The 25,404-nt window shown below is 35.1% G+C and overlaps 1 long non-coding RNA gene across 1 annotated transcript; it reads right to left on the minus strand.

Annotated features, from left to right (window-relative positions):
* Window positions 1–487: 487 nt before the first annotated feature.
* Window positions 488–25,404, minus strand: LOC121090129. Its single transcript, XR_005828459.1, has 4 exons — window positions 25,304–25,404; window positions 11,357–11,394; window positions 7,782–7,885; window positions 488–561 (listed from the first exon to the last, which is right to left on the minus strand). It is a non-coding gene; the product is annotated as an uncharacterized LOC121090129 (long non-coding RNA).

The raw sequence follows: 25,404 nt of genomic DNA on the forward strand, positions 1-25,404 counted from the left end.
TTCACAATTCAGTACTTGGGAATGATCACTAAAGGCAAGAAAAAAGCTTCGTTCTATCCACATAGTAGTTTTAGAAGCCCACATAAATTTTCCTTTGCCAAAGTAATTTCTGGACTGAAAATACTGAATCCATGATCTGAATATTCTTTCTGTTAGGTGATAATATGTCTCTCCAGCTTATAGACAAACACAGATATAAAATACACCACAAAGAAATAAAAGGATGTTTATACTTAAAAAAAAAGCTAGTTTGTTCAGAAGCTAATTGGTGAATCAATTTTTTGCATTTTCCATGCAAACCAAAAGTTTTTGCATGCGTTTAAAAAAGTAGTGGAGAAAGGAGAAAATAACACCTTACAGTATTTGCTTTAGAAAAATATTTTTTCTAGTACGCTGCCTTGTTGACAAAGCCTATTTAAAGGGCCAGTCATTTCCCAGATAAACAATAGAAAGGTCACAGGCTTAAAGGGCCATTAAACTTACAGGAGCTGCAGGGAAGCTGGATGAAAGCTCATATGGTTCCTCTGAGATCCAATGGCCCAATTCCAAAGACGACAGAACCTAAAATAAATTAAGAGGTAACTAGAAGTCTTCTAATTTCTAAAATAGCAAACTCTTTGAATGTGTAATTAGAAGTAACAGTGCAGTTGTAATAGTTGGTTTGATATTTCATTTACCCAAATCAAATGATTCACTGAAAAATCAAGCAATCAGAAAGATAAAAATTTTACAAGTGAAAGAAATCATTACCAAAGTCCTGTTTCTATGCATGGCTACATTAAATTTGAAAACCTTGTGAGAATGTTAGAAAATTCTGCATCATGATACATAAAATTAAAGATTTGAAAAGGGAAGTCACACTGTATAAATTCTGTTCTCTTGGTTCAGTTAATCATTGAACTTCATGAAGTTTCTGTTGACCCATTTCTCCAGCCTGTCAAGGTCCCTCTGAATGGCAACACCTATCTGGTGTATCAAACGCTCCTCACAGTTTTGTAACATCCACAAACTTGCTGAGGTTGCACTCCTCCCCATCATCCAGATCACATATGAAGATGTTAAAAAATAATGGACCAGTATCAATCCCTTCTACTGACTGGGATTATACAACTATTGTATATAATCCAAATTACATAAGAAAAGTTCAATTTCATTCTCTTTACTATCCTCCTTTGTCAATGTCATGTGGTAGAGTACAAAAAAAGGATGCTAACAGTGCAGAGTACCAACTGTCTGGAAAATACATAATCTGTTGTGTTCAACTGAGCTCTGAAACGTTGGATCAATATGATTCTTGGAGACTAGCAATCCTAACACTTCAGATTACTTCCAGACTTCTGTTCCCATCAGGGCCACCACAAAATGGTTAACAGAAATAAACCTACTTTAAATGGTTATATTTTCAATTTCTAAATATGCTGGTTTTATTTTTTTTTTATATAAAAAACTTTCCCCAAACTACTCTATCCAGTATTTTTCCTGGGCTGATTTTCTAAACCATTCTTCAAAACAATTTATCATTATAAGTTGCAGCTGTTAAGACTCCAATACTAAAAGCCTCACAGTGTTCAGAGACTATGCCTCAAGTGGTAAAAGCATCATCTTTATGGGAAAACGGAAAAAGACTGAAGCTCCTACCATGGCTCTGCCCTTGAGTTGTACAAAGGACATTTTGCTACTAATTTCCACACAGTCTAAATTCTGAAGCACACTGGTGGAAGAGGGGTTTATTCTTCTCTTTGGCTTCATCAATGTGATTGGAGCAATAAAGCCTCTCACATTGGCTGGCAAGTTCTTTAGCATGTTTGTCCACTGTCACACAGTTCAACAACTTTCCCCTTTTACAGATAACTGAGCTTCACAGCATCCTTTCTGTAGGTGCCATCTGGCACACCTTAAACATGAGTTCCAAAAAGCATTGTTACCCACTAGTGAGAGACAGCACGATTCATACATGCAACCTTAAAAAGCACAGCAACCCTCAATACCTTGGCTGCTCCTACAGCAACAGGTAGTAAGTGAACAAGGAGTGTACATATACCCCCAAAATGAGATATATGGAATTTATTAGAAAGTAAATCCCTGTGTTCAGGATAATTCTTCTACCCCTGGCAGTCACATTTTCCCTACATAGTTCTCTAGCCATTTCAAATAGATGATGTCTGTTTCTTACTGTTAGCACAGCCATGCACCATTAAATTGTTGTCATTACTCACCTTAGCACAAGCTGAATTTCATCAGTGCATGAAATTATTACCATGCTTGACTCACAATTAACTGAAATATTCTGTATTTTTTTATTCTTTTGGAAGATGCCGTACAAATCCATATATGCCTAGTTTTAATGTACATTATAAAACTTTACCTCATGAAATTTGGGAACCAGTGCTATGAAATGTTCCCCTTAGGCAAAAACTGGCATAATAGGTATCAAGCATGATAAAGTTATCCTTTACACTGTTACAGCCCACTAACTAAACAAGGTTCTAAACTGAACAGTCTGATGGTAAACTAGTAAAGTAAATCTTATAAAATGGCCTAATTGTATTTAGGAAAAAAAAACCAACTTTCTGCAAAGGGCTGTTTTGCGCTGAACCTGTTGCTGCAAGAAGCAAATGCAAACTGAATTTAGAAAGTAATTTTGTTATTAAAAACAAGTTCTATAGTCTTTAGTGCAAAGTAGTTTATGCTTGATGACTTTCAGAGGAGCTAGCAACCTGTAGTATCAACTGGTACAAAAGGTGGTGCTTTGCATGATGTGGCAAGTGGTGTTTTACTTGGGAGGGGAGGTGTCCAGTTTTGCAGGCTATTGGAAGTGAACAGTGATCATTTTTATTTGTTAATAATGAAAAACAGCACATCTTCAAACTTACTGTTGAACTTTGACTAAAATCCAAAGAATATTATGTTTACTTTCAGAAAACACACAACCAAATATTTGAAAATGCAACAGCTGTACAAAAAGGAGAAAATAATTCTATCATATTAAATCTAAAAATAAGAGATAAGCACATTAATAAGTCAATGACCTTTAAAAACTATTCAAAACATAGTAATGCATTGCTGTGTTTAGTGAAGAAAAGCATAGTAACTTCTTAAAAACATAGTTAAGACTGCAGCTTAGGATTTTAAGGTAGTACCTTAAAATAGTTACTTTTTACAAGAATACTGAAATCTGTTAGCTTTATACTTATAGTTGTATATATTTATTGCAAATAAAAGAAATGTGTAAATCTAAGCCATTTTTCTTTTAATGACCGAATGAACCGACTTTAACTGAACCAAGAAAACTGTAATGCCTAATACAATTCTTAGACACAAGCTGCATGAAAATAACTTCTTTGTAAATAACTTTGAGCAGGAACAGATGTACCATGCTGTAAAACGTGTACATCATGTCCTTATAGTACCAAAATGTTGTTTGTACCAAGAGTAGCAGGCAAACAATGCAAATTATTAAGACATAATCATAACTAATCTCTTGGGTTTAAGCAATCCCTCTGCATTTTCCAGGCCAATTATATGGTAACAGCCTCTGTTAATCCTTGTAGTATTTACAGAATTTTGTTTAGAAATTAATTTTGTTTATCTTCACAAAAGATGGATTAATGCTTGTCCATCATGGTTCTGGAATTAAGTACAAAGGCATCATATCTACTTTCCTACATAAAAAGAAAATTAGATACAGAGTTCATGAACAGGTCCTGCAGTAAATAATTAGGTTACCAGTCACCAAAACATTCAGTTTTCATGAACAGAAAGGCAAAAGCTCTCCATTCTAAGTAACTGAAATTTTGCTTCTGACTTTGGCAGAGACAAATTTTCAACCAGTATATTTTCATAGCAACCCTAAAAAAATGGTTCAAATTAATCTAGGACGAAAACAAGTTATGATTTGCAATATTATCCTTGAGTAAACTACGTTTTATTGTTGTCAGTAATATCTTCATATTCAACAGTTCCTTAGAATGTGAAAAAGGGCTACGAAAAGCTGAAATACTTCAGAATATGTGTTCATATTGAGAAGAGCTATCTAGAAGTTTTCAAATGTGCAATTACAAAAGATCTATCTTAAAATGTTGTGATAAAGCAGTACAGTATGGATCAAGCATGAATACTGAGTATAGGAGTATCAGAAGTTGGCAAAATACAACTGATAACACTGAGATATTAAGAATGTATCCAGTTCTAGTAGGATGCAGTCTTGCTGGTCATGGAGGACCAAGAAAGGAGGAAATAGGAAGAGGGAAGAGAAGAGAAGAGAGAAATGCATAGTTTTTCTGTGGCATTCTTACAGCCTTAAAGAATGTTTTCCTTTGGGTTTGAACTCAAGATTCAAGTTGATCAATCTTATGTTACTATATAATAGTTCCGAAGTATGGACTATTTTATCTAATTCAGCAGCAGGCAACCTGTATGGCATGGAGCTCCAACAAGTGTCCTCCAGATTATACAGCTATATAAGGTTAGCCTGTGTGCAAAGTTTTCCTTTGCATATCCATATTAGTTGTGTTCTTTTATTCACACCATATAGGAAAATTTATGTCACACATCAAGTTCTCAAGGGTCTGAAAACACACTCCTTGACTAGTCATAATTTAAGGCCTCTTACCCATCCAGCTAGCATACTGATCATACGGGATTTATGCTTGACTAACTCATCCTGAAACATATAAACAGAGTGCTATGAAGATTAAACCTTAAACAGTAAGTTTGATATTTCTCCAACATCTGTCTTTGTAAGTTTTACCCTTTTGTCAGAAGAAGAAAAAAAACCATTGCAGCCTAAATTATCTCTCCAAGTTACAAGCAAAAAGGTAGAGGTAAGTGATATTTTAGCTTTTTAAAACATTAAGAAACATCTTCCAAAAGACAATTATCACTGCTCAAAATCAATACCATTGGTATTTTACCAATGAAAGTACTATGGCAGGATTGACTACCATATAGAAAGGCATTTAAAAGACTCAGTACTGTAGCATTAATAAAAGGAAAAGATTATTTTGCTTAAATGAAATTCTCCAGACTAATCTTCTATGAAATTCCTCATGATGGTTAAGTAAGGCTTCAGCTTTCTCTTCTCTAGTTAAATTATTCAGTTAAAAAAAACTGAGTAAAAAGATGGCAAAATTATGCCAGTGGCACAATTAGAAGTAAGACAATAATGCGCCTATGTGATAAAATACATAGATTTAACCAGATCAAGAAATATTTTTGTAAGAAGGTCAAAGCACTATTTTATTTCAGTGCAACAGATTACTTAATTACTTGAGGAATTAGACATTTATGGACAAAGCTATATCCAGCCTCATGAAAGGTTTAGGCACAGTTCTAAAAAAAATTAAAAATAGCAATATTCACAGATGAACAGATATTATAACACTGAACAAACTCTGATTTGGAGAACTGAATTCTGAAATTTTTCTCTAGTTCCTTCTCATGCAGCTCTCCTAGTAACTTCAGAACTTTGTCTAAGCAGCGGCTCAATAAAATGAGTGAAGACAACTTCAGCATTTGATCCAATAATATTTACAAGAACTAACTAATCCTTGGAACAATTCCATTTAACTTATTGGTATTATACGAGGGATAGATATGATCCTGTGATAAGTCTAAAAGGTAGACTGTAAGGCAGCAAGAAAATCTGGCATTGCTACTAGTCAGTACTGGTCTATAAAGAGTATGTGTTGATGTTTTCACCATGGATTGGTTCATAAAAGTGCAGCGCGTAACATGGGCAATGAAATTTCAGGACAGCAATTGTCAGAATACTGATTATCCAAATACTGCCTTATGAACAAAGATAGGAAACTATTTTACTGGACTTTTGTACTAGCTGTCTACATCTTTAGCTATTTTAGTAGTTATTTGAAGCTTCTTCTCAAGGAATTATACAGCTTTTGTGTTTACCTACAATATTAGGAGAAAGGAACTTAGAGCAAATATGTTATTACTTGTTTAAAACTGCATACAAAACTAAGTGTGAGACAGATATTTCAATGTATTTCGTTCACAGACACAAAGAATCGTGTAATAGTCGAGGCTGGAATAGATCTGTGCAGTTTGTCTTGTCCAAAGCCCCTCCTCAAATATGTTCCTCTTAATGCAGCCAAGGGTGCTATTGTTTTTCGGTTGGTTTTTTTTTTGCCACAAAGACACATTACTGGACTGTTAATGTGACTAAAGATGCAAAGCCCTTTATTCCAAGGGAAATTAATCCCCATGAACTTCTGAACCCCCCAAAGTGTACCATAATAGCATCTTCAGATAACAACATGTGCATCATGTAGGACAAGCTTCACACTGGTTAAGTGCCAGACAGCTTGAAAACAAACAAGCAAAAAGAGTTTGTTTTCAGCCCAATAACTAAATTCTGAAGTATTTATAAGAAAAAGGAAACCATGAAATTTAAAGTTATTCTACAACCCTTTTCAGTATAAAATGAAGAGCTATTTCCATATAAATTCCAGCTATGTTTTAAAGCTCTGGAAACATGAGGAAAGCTGAAAAACTGTCATTTGCACTGTCAGATCAAGTAGTTAATCTGTATTATCACAGTGAAGAACTTAGGTGTTTAATCCTGGGCCGACAGGTAAAATCTTTACCTGGTCACTACTCACTCCCTACCCCAGCAGGATTGGGGAGAGAACTGGATAGGCAAAAGCAAGAACAACTCCCCCCTCCCCCACTCCCCGCCCCACCTTGTGGGTTAAGATAAAGGCCACTAATAAGTGAAGGGGGAAGAAAAAAGTTCTAACACCCCCAAGTAATGTAAAAGTAATCATTCCCACCAGCAGACTAATGCCCAGCCAGTCTACAAGCAATGGCTGCTTTGGAAAAAAAACCCTCCCAGTTTTATAGCTGAATGTGATATCATATGGTATGGAAAATCTTGGATCAGTTGGGGTCAACTGTCCCAGCTGAGTCCCCTCCCAACTTCTTGTGCATCCCCAGCCTACTTGCTGCAGGGGGCTGACAAAAAAAGAGAATAACGATACTGTGTAAGCAATGTTGAACAACAGCTAAAACACGAGTGGGTTACCACCACTCTTTTGGTCACCAGTCTAAAACAAAGCACCATCCAGGCTATGATGAAGAAAATTAACTCCATCCCATCTGGGTTCAGTACAGCAGTTCATGATTATCTTATCTTTATGGTAACAGCCTTTTAACTCTATATGCTAGTCCACAAGAAATTTTGAGGATATACAGTGATTATTTGATTTGGATGTTTGGGAACCATTTCTGTAAATTACAAAGTCTCCAAACGTTACAAATAGCTTTACGTATTTTTTTTTTTTTTCTATTTTACAGTTTTCGCACTATGTAGCAAAACACGTAACAACTCCCCTTCATTTTTACCAATGCTGAACACAATACATGTTTCAGAACAGAATCATATATTAAAAAATTCAAACCGATTAATGCAGCTTGGCTAACATTGAGCAGAAATCATTTGTTTAGCTTTCAATCTGTCCAAACCCAATGCATGTGATGTGAATTTCTCATCCATGAGATGAGACTTCAGACACTTCTGAAGTACATTCGAAGGTAAAATATAGGAATACTTTGGTTAGATTAAATACTAAAAGACAAAGTCATGGTAACAGCTTCACACAGACAAACTTCCTCTAATTGAACTAACTCTAGGTAAGCCTGAATATCTGCACATTGTACAATTGTATATACCATGGACACAGACATGGTTATATGGTTGATATTTCAGCTATACAAAAAAAGTTTAATTTACCAGGTAGTGAAATTAAAAAAATATTTCTTACCCATTCATAAGAAACAATCCAACACCCACAAGCAATTCCCAGCATAACATTCAAGGTACGACGAGGACTCCCTGTAACTACTTGACTTGTTTCACATATATCATCTGAGAATAACAAGTTTCCAAGTTTATTCACCACCTGAATTACCGTATTTTGCTCCCTAACAAGAAGAAAAGGAAAAAAAACCCCACCATACAATGTTGAATGACTATGCAGAATTATAAAAGCATATATGCACAACACAAATTCATCTCATTTCTTTCCTCACTAATAATTTGTTATCTTTTCCTCACTGAACCTCTACCCACTTGCTAGCGCTAAACTCAGCCTTCCCACAGAGTCCAAACAGCACATGATCATATCTACTTGCACATCAAACTTCTTTTGTCCCCCAACATCTATGTTATATTTTTAAATAGAAGCTTTGGAGTCAGGAATTATCTATCATACTGTTTGTGTACAATGCCTAGTATAGTAGAGCCTCATTCTTTGTTGTTTTTGTAGTACTATCAAAAAAGTATTACCAGGAAACGTAAACATTTAGACACAACACCCTTAAGAGGTTTTCACTAGGAAGAACCATTTTTTTGGCATCTGAATAAAATGCTGTGTCTAAGTTTGAGAGAAGTCCTAAAGTTGTGGCTTGCTACCTATATATCTGAGCCAATGTTTCAATTAAAAATTCACTTACCCTTAAATATAATTATAGTTGAATATATGAAATTAAATATAAAATCCAAAATGGCCACCTATAACTGGAATTCTAACTTGAGTTCTCAACATGGCTACGCTGAAGTACATAAATACATCATTGTGAAAACAGTGAGATCTTGGTATCTCTAGAGAAAAGCTATTGCATGAGAGCAATTTACCGTTCTTATTAATGATTATTTTTATATATCATTATTATAAATGATCATTAAAGATCTGTAAATGAAAGCTCAGTTCCAGTGCCTTCTCTGCTCCCCTGGCTGACTTCAAAATGTCCATGACATGCTACACAAGATAAAAGAAGCACAATGTTGAACACAGTCACATAGAATATCATAAAATGGTTTGGGTTGGAAGGGACCTTCAAAGATCATCTAGTTCCAACCCCCCTGCCATGGGCAGGGACACCTTCCACTAGACCAGTTGCTCAAAGCCCCATCCAACCTGGCCTTGAACATTCCCAGGGATGGGGCATCTACGGCTTCTCTGGGCAACCTGTTCCAGTGTCTTACCACCCTCATAGTAAAGAATTTCTTCCTAATATCTAATCTCATTCTACCCTCTTTCAGTTTAAAGCCATTGCCCCTTGTTTTATCACTCCATGCCCTTGTAGAAAGTCCCTCTTTAGCTTTCCTGTAGGCCCTCTTTAGGTACTGGAAGGCTGCAATAAGGTCTCCCTGGATTCTCTTGGGTAAAACTTTTAAGTTAATCACTGACATAATGCGAGCACACTCAAAGCATCCTCAGAAGTCTCTGGGGCTACTTCGTTCTCAGTATCTTTCACTCCGCAGAAAGTAACTGAATTAAAACTCCCAAATTATCCCATCTAAAACGAACACTAGTCACAGGAACTCTAACAAAACTGAAAAAAATTCTTCACAGAGAATGCAGCAATCTATTTTTAAGAATTTTCTAACAAATAAATGAATAATAAAAACAGATCATTATGTATATATAACAAGTTATATATATATATATATATAACAAGTATATATAGCAAGTTAACTTCACACTTAACTCAAAAGGTGATATTGTGTGTGGAGACACTTAAAAAAACCCAAACCACTGACCCTCACTTCAGTATGAATCATGGCCTTGGCTATATGGCTTTGAATGTTACTAGAATATTTAGTATTCCCTTTGTATTTTATAAGCTTTATATATAGCCTACACGTGAATGTTTTTGTAACATTGCAACCCATATGGGCTGGCCCTGCCTAGACTGCATGCTCAGGGGATGCATTTCCATGCTTTACCTGAACCTTTTCTTAGTTCTTTCTTGTGTCTATACAAAATTCCGTACAAAAAAAGGAAAAAGTCCTGTTGTACAAGAAAAAACTGATTCTAAGATATATTATAAATTGCAGCGAAAACTCGCTAATTTATACTCCAGTCAGCTGTAAAAAGTGACAAATGCAAATTTACAGCAAAATTTCACTGAATTTGTGATTCAGAAAAAAAGGTAGTTGCTGGCTGTGAATCTGTGAGCAGCATTTAATACAATCTCAAATCCCGATGCCATAAACCCACTGAAATCATATATCTTAAAATTTAAATTCTAATGAACCACTTTTTGAGGCTGTAGCTACTGGGTAGTAGAATTGGCTTTTTGGCCATTGGGTTGTATTTAGGAGGACTGCTTTCAGTGCTTTGGTTCTTTCAGAAGCAGTCCCTTTCCCTTCACCCTTTTACAATTGTAGAGAGACAAAAGCACAATCTTGATGAAGTTCTGATGAAAAGCAATTGTTGCCACAATATATTGTTTATCTAACAAATTAGTAATTGGCTAGTGGGAAAAAATCAACATACAAGCAACATAAAAGAAATAATATATGAATTACCTCTTTCAGTAAAATAACTTCTTCCCCAGCTCTGCCAGGATTTGTTCTCTTTTAGGCAGATCACAGCCTCTGTTTTCTGCTACTGCTATCTACACTTTAGCTATTATCTTCACCTCCCCCACAGTGATCCTGTATTATATGATTTGCGAAGTACATTTTGTAGTCTTGGTGTTACTAGCATCCAGTCATATTAAATACAAGAAAAGTATTAATTCTATTTTATGTCTCTGACATGTATTAGCATACTTAATAGCTATTGACAACCATTTACAAAGAACTTCTAAAGGGATAGCCACTAAGTGCTGTTTCTGACTACTTTTATCTATGTAACTGTCAAGATTTAATTCCTTTAAACCTGAAACAGATTTGTAGGTAGTAAAAATATCTCGAGTTTTGCAAAAGAATTAAAAAACTGTAAGCAAGTGTAGCATAAAATATGGAATTGTGTTTTTGTTGGATGTTCTTTATGCTGTAAGACTTTAAAGAGAATGATAAAAGCATGCCAAAAATTTATAAACTCTCTCCCAAAATATGCAGTGGCAGCTGCTTCTAATGCTTTGAAACTAAGTGGCTAAAAAGACCTACAACTGATATTTATTCAGCAACTATTTGTATGAAAGAAAACATTTTAAACTGATGTTTCAGATTATGACTTTTTAAACAGAAATTATTAAAGTGTATGGGGAAAAAAAGCTGTCTTGTGCTGAAAGTCTGAACAATTCACTAAATAAAACTACTTTTTATGCTTCTTTCAAAAAAATTCAAAACTTGCTTAAGATTTTAGTTTTATTGCTCTGAATCCAGGTTAAGCTCACCTATGGAACAACACAAATATACACATACAGTGTAAATAGCCATGACATACGTATGTATGCGTGTGTTCCTACCTAGGATACAGAATGTAATAAAACATTTTAACACATGACCCCAAGATAAATTTCATTTTGTATAGGCATAAAAAGATTATTAACATTCCGGTTTCAGTGGTGTGCTGACTACAGAATCAAAATATTTAATACTTACTCAGAAGACATGCTCGTCATAACTAGTGTCCTTGTGGGCTAGAAATGTGGAAGAGAGAAGAAAACATCAAAGATTAGAAAAGTTTTTTCCCTTTGAAAAAACCCTTAAATTAGAAACTGTTCCATTAAAAGGACTAAACAACTTCATAATTACAGTATCACCAGGGAAAAGGCTGTACTAATTAACACATATACTAGAAATATTAAACTTTGAGGATAAGGAAGCAAGCAAATGCCTTCATCATGTCTGATATCAAAGCATCCAATATAACAGAAGACAGGAATGTAAGTTTTCATTTTAAAAACGAAAAGGAAAGGATTTGCAATCGAGGACGCCACAGAAAAAAGGATAGTACTTGTCTTTTGCCTTTTCCTTTTGATCAGGTAGAAAGGAAATGGCAGCTTACCTGCAGCAAAGAAAAACTGTAATTTAAAATTATTCCAGTTTCTTCCAAAAGAAAGGCAGAAACTAGCTGAAATGCTGAAGAAATAAGGGTATATTTATTGTAAAGTATAACTTTAATAATTTTATTTTGATAGTGTAGCTTTTTTTTTTGGGAACAATTTCAGTATTTTAAGTCCAGGTTTTTAATTAAACATTCTTTTACTTTTAAATCTTGTCTAGTGAATAGAAGTTGTCCGAGTAACGTAACACACAAGGTATACTCAAAAAGTACAGCAGTCCTCAAACCAGCAATTTTGACATACCTTAAAAAAGGACCCCTCCGTTCCCCTGCAATACCCTCCACAGCTTATGTGCAAAGTATGAGTGTCTGCCCCATACAGAATTTAAACAAGCTTTTTGAGAATTAGTATGACAGAAGTTAGAAGAGGAAGAAGTATCCTTTGCTTATCAGCAATGACTGTGAAAGCCTCCAGCATGCACAAAGGTAGGACTGAACATGAATTTTAGCAATATCAGACAAATATGTAACATAACATGGTCATAAAAAAATACATGTAAAAAGAGGGTTGGAAAAATCTCAGCTGAGAATTACTTGTAGCTACACAAACATGGACAAGTATGTACACATAAGGAATTCAATTTTGTAGAAAAAGTAGACTGAATGACTTTTATACATTATTTTTAACTTCTCCTGATTTTCAAAATCAGCATATGAATTTCTAATTATTTCTCTAGACACCTACAGCTCCTAAGAAATAATCATTCCCATTTCTGCCCCTCCAATATATTACCATAACCACAAGTGGTAAGCTCACAAAGTCTGCTAAAATTCAGTTTCCTTTGAGTAATGTACTGAGCTAAGACCACAAAAACATTTTGAATTGGATTACAGCTGGTAGCACTGGCCAAAGAAGACCCAAGAGTAACTCATTCAGTAACGATTCAGTAATGAATCATAGAACAGAACAGAGAACATACTCTGATGCAACTCCATCTGTCCTCTCTTATCAGTACAGAACTGTTCTCCATTAAGTGTTCAAGCAATTCATCACATTTAAGAATGGAGTTCCTTGGAATTGTCTCTGTAGAGTGTAGACTATTAGACTAAAAGACCCATGACTGTTCATTATATGAACAATCTTTGTATAAATAAAACACAATTTAGATACCATTGACAAGCTAGATATCAAAGATAACAAAAAGCAATCTGTAGCTGGGTAAATTTGAAAAACTTAAAACCCAGCTACTATTTTAGTCTTCAGAAGCAACGTAATGTAGCATATTCGATAATTTTTAAAATTCATGATGAAGATACACTCAGACAACATTATATAAGCTATGTAATACTTTGGAATAGAAGATATACACAATGTGAATACATAACCAATCAATAATAGAATTGCATTACTTCAAATGAGGAAAGGATGGAATTTTTATATTGAAACATTTATCCAAGAGAAATTCTATGCCTAAGCCTACTGCTAGCCTTACAGTTGAAAAGAAGATAACATGCCCTTATCTGTAATCAAAATTTGTTGTATTCTTAGCCAAAAGACTTTCTACTGCATTATTTTGAACTCCAAATAAGCAGTCACACTTAATTGCTCTTGGAAGTTCCAAGAACTTCACAGCTTCAATTCTACGTTTGAGTTTTATACACAGAGTTTGAGCAAAAATAGTAACAACACAAGATTTATTAAATATAACTACCATAACATGAATAGATTTATTATTAAAGTAATATAAACTCAAAAGTTGAGTAGATTGACTCAAAAAAAATTTACTAAGACATTCAGTAAGGGTTCTCATGGTGGAAGGACACCACTATTAGGCACTCTACTGCGCAGGTTAGGTTGGATGATTGAAATCAGACGTGGGCCCACATTGTATGTGGCCTCACAACAGTGAGGACATACCTCGTACTGTTTTAATACAGTTTGCTGGATTTGCATAAATTTCTGAACATTAAAGACCCTGGGATGTGACAGCCTGGGAAGGCACAAAACATCCTTTAAAAGCAAGGTTGTACTCTTTTCAGTCCAATCTTCCTGGGCGGAAAACCTCGTCTATGTCAAATATGTATGCTTCAGCATGGTCATGATGTTCTCCAGTATCTGAAGCCGAGCCTCACTGCCATCAGAATTAAGCTCTTTGGCTAAAAGGCTGGAGTCAAATCCACACAAAAGAATTGCACTATATTTTTTGGGTCCTTGTATAGTACTAGATCCAAAGCCAGATCCTGATTTTCCTGTTCAGAATGTGCAGAAAATTACCCTTCCTCACGATTTTTTATTTAAAAAATTATAATTTTTAATACAAAAACTAATCAGACCACTACTTTTGCCAAAGTTGGGTTAAGAAAAAAAATTTACTGTAAACCAAGGCCAAAGCAACCTAAGATCCTACTGCTTCTTCAGCTTCAGATCAGAAATGTTATTAACAGTTCCTTAATACCTTATCTATAAAGAAGTGAAAATACTGGATCCACACAAACTGGGAAACCTGCAGCTTGTCCTGATATTACCCTGCAACGCCAGCTTTTGAATTGTAGCTTTTATGGCGCAACACATAGCATACAAGATGGTCCAGTGAGTATTCTGGGCAAATGTTCTGTCCGTGCACTTCAAAGAGATTCAAAGACTCAAGAATGCAGAAGGATGCGTACAAAATGTAGAAACTGAAAAAAATAGTTTGGGAGAAATTAAATGTATTTCATTTGCATTCAGAACTGCATAGTTTTGCAAGTTAGAGATCATTTGCTAAGCAGACAATATTTTGTTTTATTGCTTCAGTAAGACAAGCAGTCCTCTTTAATTACAGTTACCAAGCAGAAAACAGCCAAACTATGTTTTAATTTTCAGTTGTACATTTTTCAAGTTAATTGCCTCCCTTTCTTGCTATGCAATTTTTCTTCTATGCTTTTTGTGCCTGTTTTATTTTACAGGTTGCTTTTATTGCAAAAAATCTTTTTGAGTTAGCGTTTTCTTTTCTGACCAGCAAAAAGACATCTGGTGAGCATCAGTGTGAGTTCTAATACACATTTGCAGCAGCATTATTATTAATAAAACACTGGGAAAGGTGGTATTAAGTTAACTGGTCCTTTTATTTATCATTAATCTCTGAATCCTGAAGAGTTGCATAGCTGTGCTCTAAAATAGAACACACTTTCTGAACTTTTTTTAGGTCTGGAATACAGTCGGTGTTATAAATGACATGCTTCAGTGTTCCTATACATATATTTTTAGGAGCCCAGTTGCATTAAGTATTTCTTTATAGTCTGCCAATAAGATTTTTCTAAGTCATCTGAAATATAAAACATGTATTTTGGTAGCTCAAAGGAAATAGTATTTGTAAATATTCCCGGTACTTTAAAGACGTGATACTTCCTGTACATTAACTGAACTACACCATAAAAGAGGCATCCAACCTCAAAACATATTCTTTCTTCTAAGTTTGAGCAGGTGCTTCTTGGAGCTGAAGGACAGTAAGAGCAAAGTCCTGTTTTGTATGAGCTGCTTTTCAAGTAAGTGAACTCAGACTTTGTTTTCTTAAGAATGTTGTGACACATTATTTAAAATGTGACCATAAAATATGTTTTTCCAGGCTAGTTTTCAAGAATAAAGTGCATTCATGCTAAGAATTGACTCGATAAGAACAGTTTTACATTTGCGACTGGTTAAATTCCAGCCTAAATATATTAGCTCTCATTTTGTCTTTGGGTCTAGAATCCAGGCCTTAGATATTTTTCAAGAAAGGATTTCAACCAATAAATACCGCTTTTGAGTTGTCTGTTACTTAGTCCGAATGCTCCTATGCCTTAAGAGTTGACAGAAGTTCTGAAAGGAATAAGCTTCAGTGTACTTTCAAACCTGTATGTATGCTGTGATAGAGTAAAAAAAGACCTTCACTTCGGACTCAACAAGATACTTACCCTTTGTGGCCTGGCCAATATAGAAGGGATATAGGACGTTTTTTGGGGGGTGGGAGGGAGGCAGGGGAAAGCAGTGCATGCATGTGCAAATGAAGTGTAAGGGAGAGTACAATATTATTATGCTATCTGTTTTGTACTATTCCGGTCCCTTTTTTCTAAGGCTGGTTCTGAAGTTGCTTCCAACTCATAGACTCACTTTTGATCTTTACAGCTGTATTTCACAAGTAACAATCTTCAGTCCTACTAGTACATGAGCCAAAAACCAGAGCCTTATATAGCATGGGAATATTCAAGAATCAGGTTAATTTCTCTGCTTTTATCTAGGAAGGTTGTAATGAGGATCCAAAACTTCAAGGCTGTTTTTAGAAACAATCTATATATTGTGCTACATTAATTTATTCTATTCAAGTAATTGTAGCTTATAGCTGAAAATAATTGGTAATTGTAATGAATGATTACTATTCAGTAGTTTTAAACAGCAATTATTTAAAACTATAATTTACATTCTGGCTGGCCTTTCTGCTCTTATCAGTCCTTTGATACTGATATTTTTCCAGTTTCCTCTGGCTGCAAACTCAATTTTCACTGTGATTTCCTGCCCAAATTAGTACCTCTGCTTTGGTCCTAGAAAGATGTAAAAAGTGCACCCATCCTAACTAAATCAATACAACCATGGGGAAAGATGAAAAAACAAAGTAGGCTATAAGACAGAAAAATAAGATGACATGACAGGTGCCTGGACATCAGCTTTCCTTTACCACCAAAGATGAGAAAAAATGAGAAATCCTGTAATTACAGACATAGGAACCCCTAGAACTTGTTGGCAAGGTTAAAGAATGATGAATAGCTTCAGACTTTTCAGACTAGCAGTGTCACAGTTTAAAATTTTCAGTTTTCCACATGCAACCATTGTAGACCATTATAGCTAACAACTATATTAAAGTAATAATATCAACCATGAGGGATACAGAACTCTATAGCAAGGGACAGCTTTCATGGCATTCTGCAACTTTAAAAGACAGGCTTATCTACCTGTGACTATTACCAAAACTAGAGACAGACTTTTTCTGATAGGACAAAGATTAAGGGGAGAGCAGATGTTCCTTCCCACGCCTTTGAATGCAACCAGAAATTTCCAAGTCAATCAACATGATGTGAAAAAAACAGCCAAGAAGCAAGATTATAATTTCTGCAAGCACAGGCAGCAGCAACTCCCATTCTGATGGAAAGCTCAAGCCTTTCCAACAGGTACAAATTAGGGGTTGGCTTCCAGGTCAGTATCAGTCAGGAAAAGAAGCAACCCAGTTCTCAACTGTCTTTTACTAGGAGAGTTTCACCTCTAGACCCTATGATGTGAAACCTAAGGAGACAGGGAGAGACTGCCAATGTGACAGAACCAATCTCAAGAAGTGGGATGCTAAGGGGAGGACAAAGCTTCTTTATAGTTCAGATTCTAACAGAAAATGAAAGCTCAGGTGAAGGAAGGACACTCCCTCACCTCAAAAAAGTCACAAGACAGGAGAAAGAGGAACAAGGACTATTGTGGGGCAACACTACATTACAGAGAAAACTCATACATGCAAGCAGAAAAACTTTAAAGACCGCACTAAGGCATCAGTTAATTCTGTCATTAGCACCAAATAATGTATACCAGGGTATACTCACCTTCCCAAATGATCTGTGAGAAAGTCAGGCACAGTTAACTTTTCTTCTGCTGAAATTTTAAGTAACATGAACTTCTCCCCCTACCTCCCAGCTTAACCAAGGTTAACAAAAAGTTTGTACTTTCCTGTGAATAAAGTAAGCAAAACTTAAGCATGATGTAGAAGTGAATCTGTTTCATCTGTTCAGACATTAAGAACTGTTTATGCTTTCATAATTATCCAATGAAATGAACAATTTATTTGGACAGCTGACTTATGACCAACTAAAAGCACTTTATAAACCTTCAGCTGAGATGTCCTAAGCCAGGGGTCCTCAAACTTTTTAACCAGGGGGCCGGCACGCGGATGAAGTGGCAGGCAGTCATCTGCGGCTGCTTGGTTTCCCCCCCCCAACCCCCGGCGGGGGGGGTCTGTAAATACCGGGGGCCGGATTGAGGACCTGGGGGGCCATATCTGGCCCGTGGGCCGTAGTTTGAGGACCCCTGTGCCTAAGCCCTAACTGTAAAATAAAAACCAAGCCACAAAAGTAGTGGGAAACAGTAGAGTAGCTTCAGTGAAATTAATGATTTGATTTTTAAGCTCTCATCAGTCATCCATTCAATTTTTGGTAAAGGTGGTTCGTTAGAAATAATGTCTCAACTACTTCATTGCAGATGTCAGTGTCTCAGTTAACACTGCTCACAATGGGTCACACATTGGGCAGAAGCAACTGAGGCAGAGACACACTTCCATTGCACAGGCTGTTGGCATGGAACCATATTAAGAGGGAAAGAACCATTTTCCATCACCCCAACTGTTAAATACTGGGTTTGGACAATTATTAGCATCTTGATGTTAATTTTGATAATTGAAATCTTCTGGAGATTGTCAACTATGAAGCAATGGGTGTAATTTCAGGTGAAGATACTCCTGAACATGTCTGCAGTCCAAAAAAGTCAAGCCTAGATTTATGTTAAGTTTGTGTTAAGATGCAAGACTGTAAAATTCAGTAAATGCCCTGCTGACAAGATTGTAACCCATTTGTTGATGACAGTTAACAACCTGAGTTAAAGCTTTACGGCCCTCTAGACAATATGGTAGACAGCCAAACAATACTTATTTCAGGTTTTGAAGTGCAACAGCAATATTATGATGGGTAGAATAATAATAAAAAACCCAAACAAACCCAGATTTTTTTTATTTTTAGGATCTTGAAGGATAATGAATTAAACATACATGCACACAATTTTTTTAAAAAAGATTTTCTGTAGTGGTACCTATGATCAACAGCCACTGTTTTCAGCATTTCTGATTCTTTATACTAGTAGGATGTAGTACATCTATTAAGGAGTAATGCAGTGCAAGATTTTTTCCTATTTAACTGATTGTATATTTATATTCCTGTTTCATGCAGACTTGTTTTGAGCTCATAATTCAATTCTACAAAGATCACACCACTAATCTTAAATGAAATTAAAATGCTTAATTTCAGTGTAGAAAAGAACGGTGGTTTTAGTTAAAAAAAATTGTTAATGAAGACATGTCAAATGCTGATGAAATGGAGTTTAGGCAGTCTTGTTACGATTGAATTTCAACAATTTTCAAGAGCTGTGCGGCTATCATTTAGAAAGCAGTTCCATCAACTAAAGGATTTCTGTCCTGTAGAGTCGTGCCAGATACCAGTAGGTTTACATAGGGCATTCATTTTTCCAAGAGTTAAATTTCCACCCCCAAAAAGGACCTAACCAGGAGCTGCTTTTCCTCTTGGTAGTTTCTGATGCCAAGAGGGAAAATAGTTTCAGTTTTACACCGATTTCTTTGCCAAACCAACTGCAATCCAGATTGTTTAGTTTTCTAGCATGGCAGTTATGACCTTAGTGTTAAATGTTAACAACAGGAAACACCCTAAGCTTGAGTTGAGAGAAGGCTGTGCCTTTTGACATAGAAAAGTACTGACTTGAAAAGACAACTTTTAAAGTTAAGAAACAGACCACAGAACTTCAGTAGGTAGTCCAGAATAGCGAGCATGAAACCTACCATAAAGAGACTGATTTCTAGGGCCTGAAGACCATGAATCAGCCCACAAGGTCCACTTAAGAGATTTTACTGGCAGGAACAGCAGCATCCTGAAGCGGTGATAACAAAGCTGCTGCCATTAGGACATGGCCCAAAGCATGCACTGTAAGGCACAGCAGCAAATGCCAAGAACATGGCTTCTGTTCTGGAAGCCCTTAATTAGATGTGGTTAAAGCGTGAGGGACAAATTCACAAGCTGGACCAAGTCCAGAACCAGAACTGCCTTGCAAAGGTTGAGTGAAAATACTCATGGGATTAAACATAGACAAGAGGACTTACAAAATTCTCAAACCATGTGATACACCGGCATCCTTTCCAGTGCTATCCTCTGAAGACCTTGAGCACAACCAGAAAGTACTAAGTCACAGGCAGTATTTTGAGACTCTGCTTTTTAAATACTGACTGAGAATATGTTTCAGTGATTTTTGCTATCTCATACTAACCTTGCTGAAACTCATTCGGCTTTTGCTATACATCACACTTACTCAATATTTTAAAAATCCATTAGGCCAATATGTAGTGCTTAGATTTTTTCATTACTTAATTTTACCAAAAGAAAAAGTAGTATTTTAGCAAATGAGTATCTACATATTCCACTTATATGAAACAAATACTAATGCTACTTATTGATAGAACATTTTGTTCTCAAATACTAATATTATTACAAAACCTGGACACTTGGAACAAATGACCACAGCTATATTTGGGATATAGCAAGAGCGTAAACTGTGTGTTGCCAGTAAAAATAAACTTTCTTGTTGGATTTCAATGTCCCATTCAGTGGCGTATTTCAGAAACTCCAATGATGCAAATTTTCTGCAGTGATGTGTAACATTAGATCCTTTTATCACTGACACTTTCAAAGTTACTTGTCCTACAATGCAGTCTGCTCAAAATCTCGTTTCCCAACAACTTGTTTCTTCAACTTAATGCTGAGTCAGCTAGATTGCTACAGTTTAACTGTAACCAACTATTCAGCTGTCATTGGCTAGAGCTGGTCAGACACTTTCAGGATTACTTCATGTACGATGAAACATCTTGATCCTACAATGTTTCTTGTTTACAAATCAGATATGCATAAAATCACACCACCAGACATTTGGTCAATTCCATAAACGTTTCTCAATGGTACCATGCAAGCACTCTTAAGAATTTGTAGCTTCAGTCACTCGTCTCATTAGTACACCCAGAAGCAATTTGAATAATTTTCAGTGACCACTTGTCCACCACCCTAATTACACCAAGTATTTTCCCCAGGCCATAAACATGTAGGTAGTTGCAGTTTCTTCAGTGTTAACTGTCAATGAGCTTGCATGCTTCCACCTTGTCTAATTCACACTAGTTTAATATTATTTTTTGGCTTGAAGTCAGTAACATTTCAAGTAACTGTTTAAAATATGTACCTATTCATAGAAACTACAAAATCAAAATTGGAAGGAAAACATAAAAAGATATTGTCTCCTAAACAGATACAATCTGTTTAAGACACTCTACAAATGCACATATCAAATATAGACATAAAGTTACTTTCCTGAGTATCTGGCGAGATGCTTCATGCTTTATAGTTACAGATTTTTCAGGATGTTAAAATTTGTTTTGTCATGAATAAAATCTTCTCAGAGAAGGATTTTGGTAACAGGATCTAATGATGACCTGCTTCACACTAATCATTCCACAGCATGACCTTAGATTCTTTGTAAAAAAATTCTGTTCTCTCAAAAATCTCTTAAATTCAGTGTTGATAACTTTACCTTCATCCAAATCCAAAAGCTATAGAAATACAAGCCAAGATGAATTTGTTTAAAAACAAAACCTGAAGAAATTTCAATTACATCCATATTGTCTTCCCTGTGAAAATATGGTTTTAATCATGCCTCATGATGCTTAACTGGTTTTTTTTCACATCGTTGAACAGTTTCTTCTATGTAGTCAGAAGACTGTATTTTAAGGTTTTTTTGAGTGCAAAGTTCATTCCAATTGCATTTTTAGTGATGGGATACTATTAGATCCTTTAAAAAAATGTATCACCTCTCATATGCCTCTAAAAATATGAAAAAACTTGTTCTTTGAATAACAGTGGCAGTTAACTGGTTACTCACAAAGAGTCCTTCTCTAAAGTACAAAATGTTTACACTTGTGACACAGAACAGGTGTTGTGATAAATGTAAACATTTTTGTGACATTAAGCAATTGAATGAGCTATCAACCCTCATACCAACAGACTAACACCACTGTAATCAAGTTGTTTGAATACATTTTTGGCTTCATGATTTTTAGTTATTTAATTTATCCTCCCTATGCAAAGCAACAAAGAATTATGTATTGAATTCCATGAAATAATTGAAGAATGCATCATAATACATGAAAGCTTTATTTTATCCCTGCAATCCAGTATCATGAACTTTAGATTTCTAGACCAAGGAAGCCACCTGCTGACATTCATAGGCATTAATCCACAGTGCTTATCCTTACCAACTCTGTATGAGAAGAATCTGGAACTATCCTCAGTTATGAGTTGTCATGTCTCAAAACCAAGAAGTTCAAACCTATAGGATGGTTTTATAAATCTACCTTTATGCGCTACACTTAAATATGTGCAACACACAAAAACTGCTGGGGTTTCTGGTGTGGTGGTAGTGTTTTCAATCAAAAAGCTTGTTCCTGAAGCTAGTAAAGATTCCTGAAAAATCTTACTTATCTTCCCACAACGTGCCTGCAGCTGCCATTATAAAGTGCTCTGTCTTCATGGCTTTTGTTAGTTGACAGTATCATTTTAGATAACTTTGATTAGAAGTCTTTCCTGTTAAGAGTACGGTAAGCATGCTTATATAAAGATAAAGATAATACGAGTACTTGTACTTGAAAATTGTGATATAAAAGTTCCTGAACAAAGTCATTCTTATTCAGCTAAAACAAAATACAAAAAACTCAATCTGCATTATGTTTTGAAGAAAGCAAATCGGTAACACAATAACACAGCAGAGAAGTACAGATCTACAGTTTGATTTATATTAAAGGAACTACAAATGACAAATTGAAAAAAACACAGAAGTAAATAATGTTAACACTTATGCCTGGTCATGTTTCATGAAGAAATTTTTGTATGGCTTTTTAAATATTTACCATCACATAATGAACCTGAAATGCTTACTGACACACATTCACTGTAGTGAATGAGTTATAACTGAAGTACTCTAAAAAGATTCAGTTCGGGCATTGTGTAGGAATTATATTCAGTGAACACATAAACATCTTTTTTAGAGAGGTATTAGACTTCAAACTCTTTTTCTATGAAGAAAACTAACTGCAATTTACATCGCTTCCCAAACTAAGAGACTTCCAGCTAAGTAATGAAATTAACAGCTTACACTTACAACAGATTCCCAGAACACCAGCAATACCATCTAAAGCCTCATATTGGAGCTATTCAGGACAAACCCACGCATGTTCTACAGTGACTATAATTTAAAGGTGCTTTTTTTTTTTTTTAATTATTATTTTTAAATGAGATATAAAAGATCTGGAGATTCACATAGCCATGTTTCTGGAAACATTAGTCCATTAAAATACCTAGGAAATGACATTTCTTTTGTACTTGTATTTTTAACAAACTTTCCTCTAAGATTTAAGTAAACATTAGAATATTATTCATAATGGTATGATTCAATAAAATAATATTTTTGACAAATTATTTGTGCCATTTCCTCTCATACACTTTTCGCTTTGGACGGAAGAAACAAATGTAAATTTTATAACTTAGCTTCACTTTCATGTTGTCAAACAGCAAAATGTTACAATGCTTAAGCTGCAGCCATTAGAAAAAAGAAAAAATAATAATAAAAATATGTATAAAGTTTGGTTGATTTACAAAGCTTCAAGAACATATTGTGACTGGCACTAGAGAAGCATTGCAACTTAATTCTTTACAAAAATTTAGACAGTCTAATTTGTTCAAAACAATATTCTCTTAAAGTTGCTTCACTAAGAATTTCCTAGGGATCTCCAACATTGGCTTTATAAATTTTGCATGTATGTATGCATACAAACAATGGAAAATCAATCTTAAATAGATATATTCATAAACTTATAATATGTATTAACAGACAATTGCTTGACAAAAATATGGAGTAATACTTTTCAGTGCAACAGTATGGTTGTTAATTATGTCTGGTTAAACCACCTAAAATATTTGGTTAAGTTCTTTTTACTGTTCAATCAAAAAAACCCCACAACATTGTCTCTATATGAATTTGCGCAGTGAATCTGCAACTGGAAACATTTTCAATTATTAAAAAAAGCATTCATGACATGAAAGCAGGCACGTGCTGCTATTGTACTGATAGTTGAGTCAAACTGTATTATCACCTGGCTGAAATGGATGGATGAAAGAAGCCATCTCTAACCACTGACTAGGAATTTTCCCCAGCTACTGCTTAGCTTTTGCTACTGTTAAACACCCTACAGAGCATGCTCAGCAAGCAGATACCAAGCAGAACCATTCAAAGACACCATCTTTGCATCAAAGACTGCAAGGCCAGGTCTGAAAAAGGGGAACAATAAAAAAGAACTTCATATTGGTTTTTTTTTCCTCTTCAGTGTATATATATATAAAACATAACATAATAGTTAAGTTAGAATCTTTTCTTAAGAGGAATGAATCATAACTCTCACTACTGTATAATGTTCTTGCAGTGTAATCATACAGAAGGAATCAGTGCCAACAAATCTGATAGATTTCCAAGCACCATTTCAGCAGATGGCTTTAGGAAGAGCCACGGACTGTTGTTTGTGGATAAATATTTAGCAGCTTTAGTCAGATTTCTGTGGCAGAAAATGAAACTGTTCTGGATAGATACTTTAGCCTAAAAAGTAAACTATCTTATAATGTTTCTATAGGACATGGATCTAGAGTGAAGTTGATTTATACATTCTACATAACACTTATTAGTTATACAAATTATATACATATATATATATGAACAGAAAGCAAACAAGTACTCTAAAAAAGTAACATCCAGCAAGATACAGGCAAGACATCAAATAATAATTTTAACCCAGAGAAGATCACTGGTCCATGGACATTAATATCTCATCTTCAGCACATTTAAAAGGTTAAACAGCCTAGTAATTGCACCTGCTTAGAGCTCTTACATAAAACAAGATCAAAATCTGTGAACAATCTCTTTGAAACTCCACCAATAGCTACCAGTAAAACACCTATTTTATTTCATGTAATTAACTCAGACATCTTTTAATGCTTTTGGACCTCCCATTCTGAAAACAATTCAGTGCTCATTTAAATTGTATGAAGTGCTAGTTACTCATAAAAAATACTACTTATTTTCCTGATCAATTTTAGATTTACTTAGAAAAAGCTTTTACAAGGAAAAAACATTGAATAATTCAGTGCTGACCCAATCTTCTTTTCTTACATCCAAACTGAGCTCAACTTTAGAAGTTTTTCTTTACCTGAACCTAGAAGAAAATACCGCATAAATCTTTATCCTCCAGAAACATATACTGGGGATGATCCACTATAAAACAAACAATCCCCCCTACTCTTTTTAGTAACACCTCCAAAAAGGATAGGCATCTTTTCAGGTTACTTCAGCAGCTTTTCAACTAAAACAGTTTGAACTGGCTTGCCAGCCTCCTTTATGATGTCAACTTGGCTCAGATTCTGCCACCACAAGTTACCAGAAAGCTGAGTTCCATGGTTATACGTGTTGTTTTTGAACATCATTTGCACGACATTTCAAGGAAAGTGAGATTCAGGAAAGTTTTTAAACTGATAGTGCAAGAGAATACATTTCTTTTTTGTACATACAAAGGCATTTTGTGATTCTCCAAGAAAAAGAGAGATTACAAAACAGTATGTCCAGTTAAACTGACCTTTTGGAGTCTTCTAGTTTTTCTTAACCCCCCATTGTGCTTATTCTTTTGTTCATTAAAAACTTTGCAAGAGACATCAGTAACATGACACTCTGAAACTT

The sequence above is a fragment of the Falco naumanni genome, chromosome 6 (genome assembly GCF_017639655.2).
Source record: "Falco naumanni isolate bFalNau1 chromosome 6, bFalNau1.pat, whole genome shotgun sequence".
In the NCBI taxonomy this organism is placed as follows: Eukaryota; Metazoa; Chordata; class Aves; order Falconiformes; family Falconidae; genus Falco; species Falco naumanni.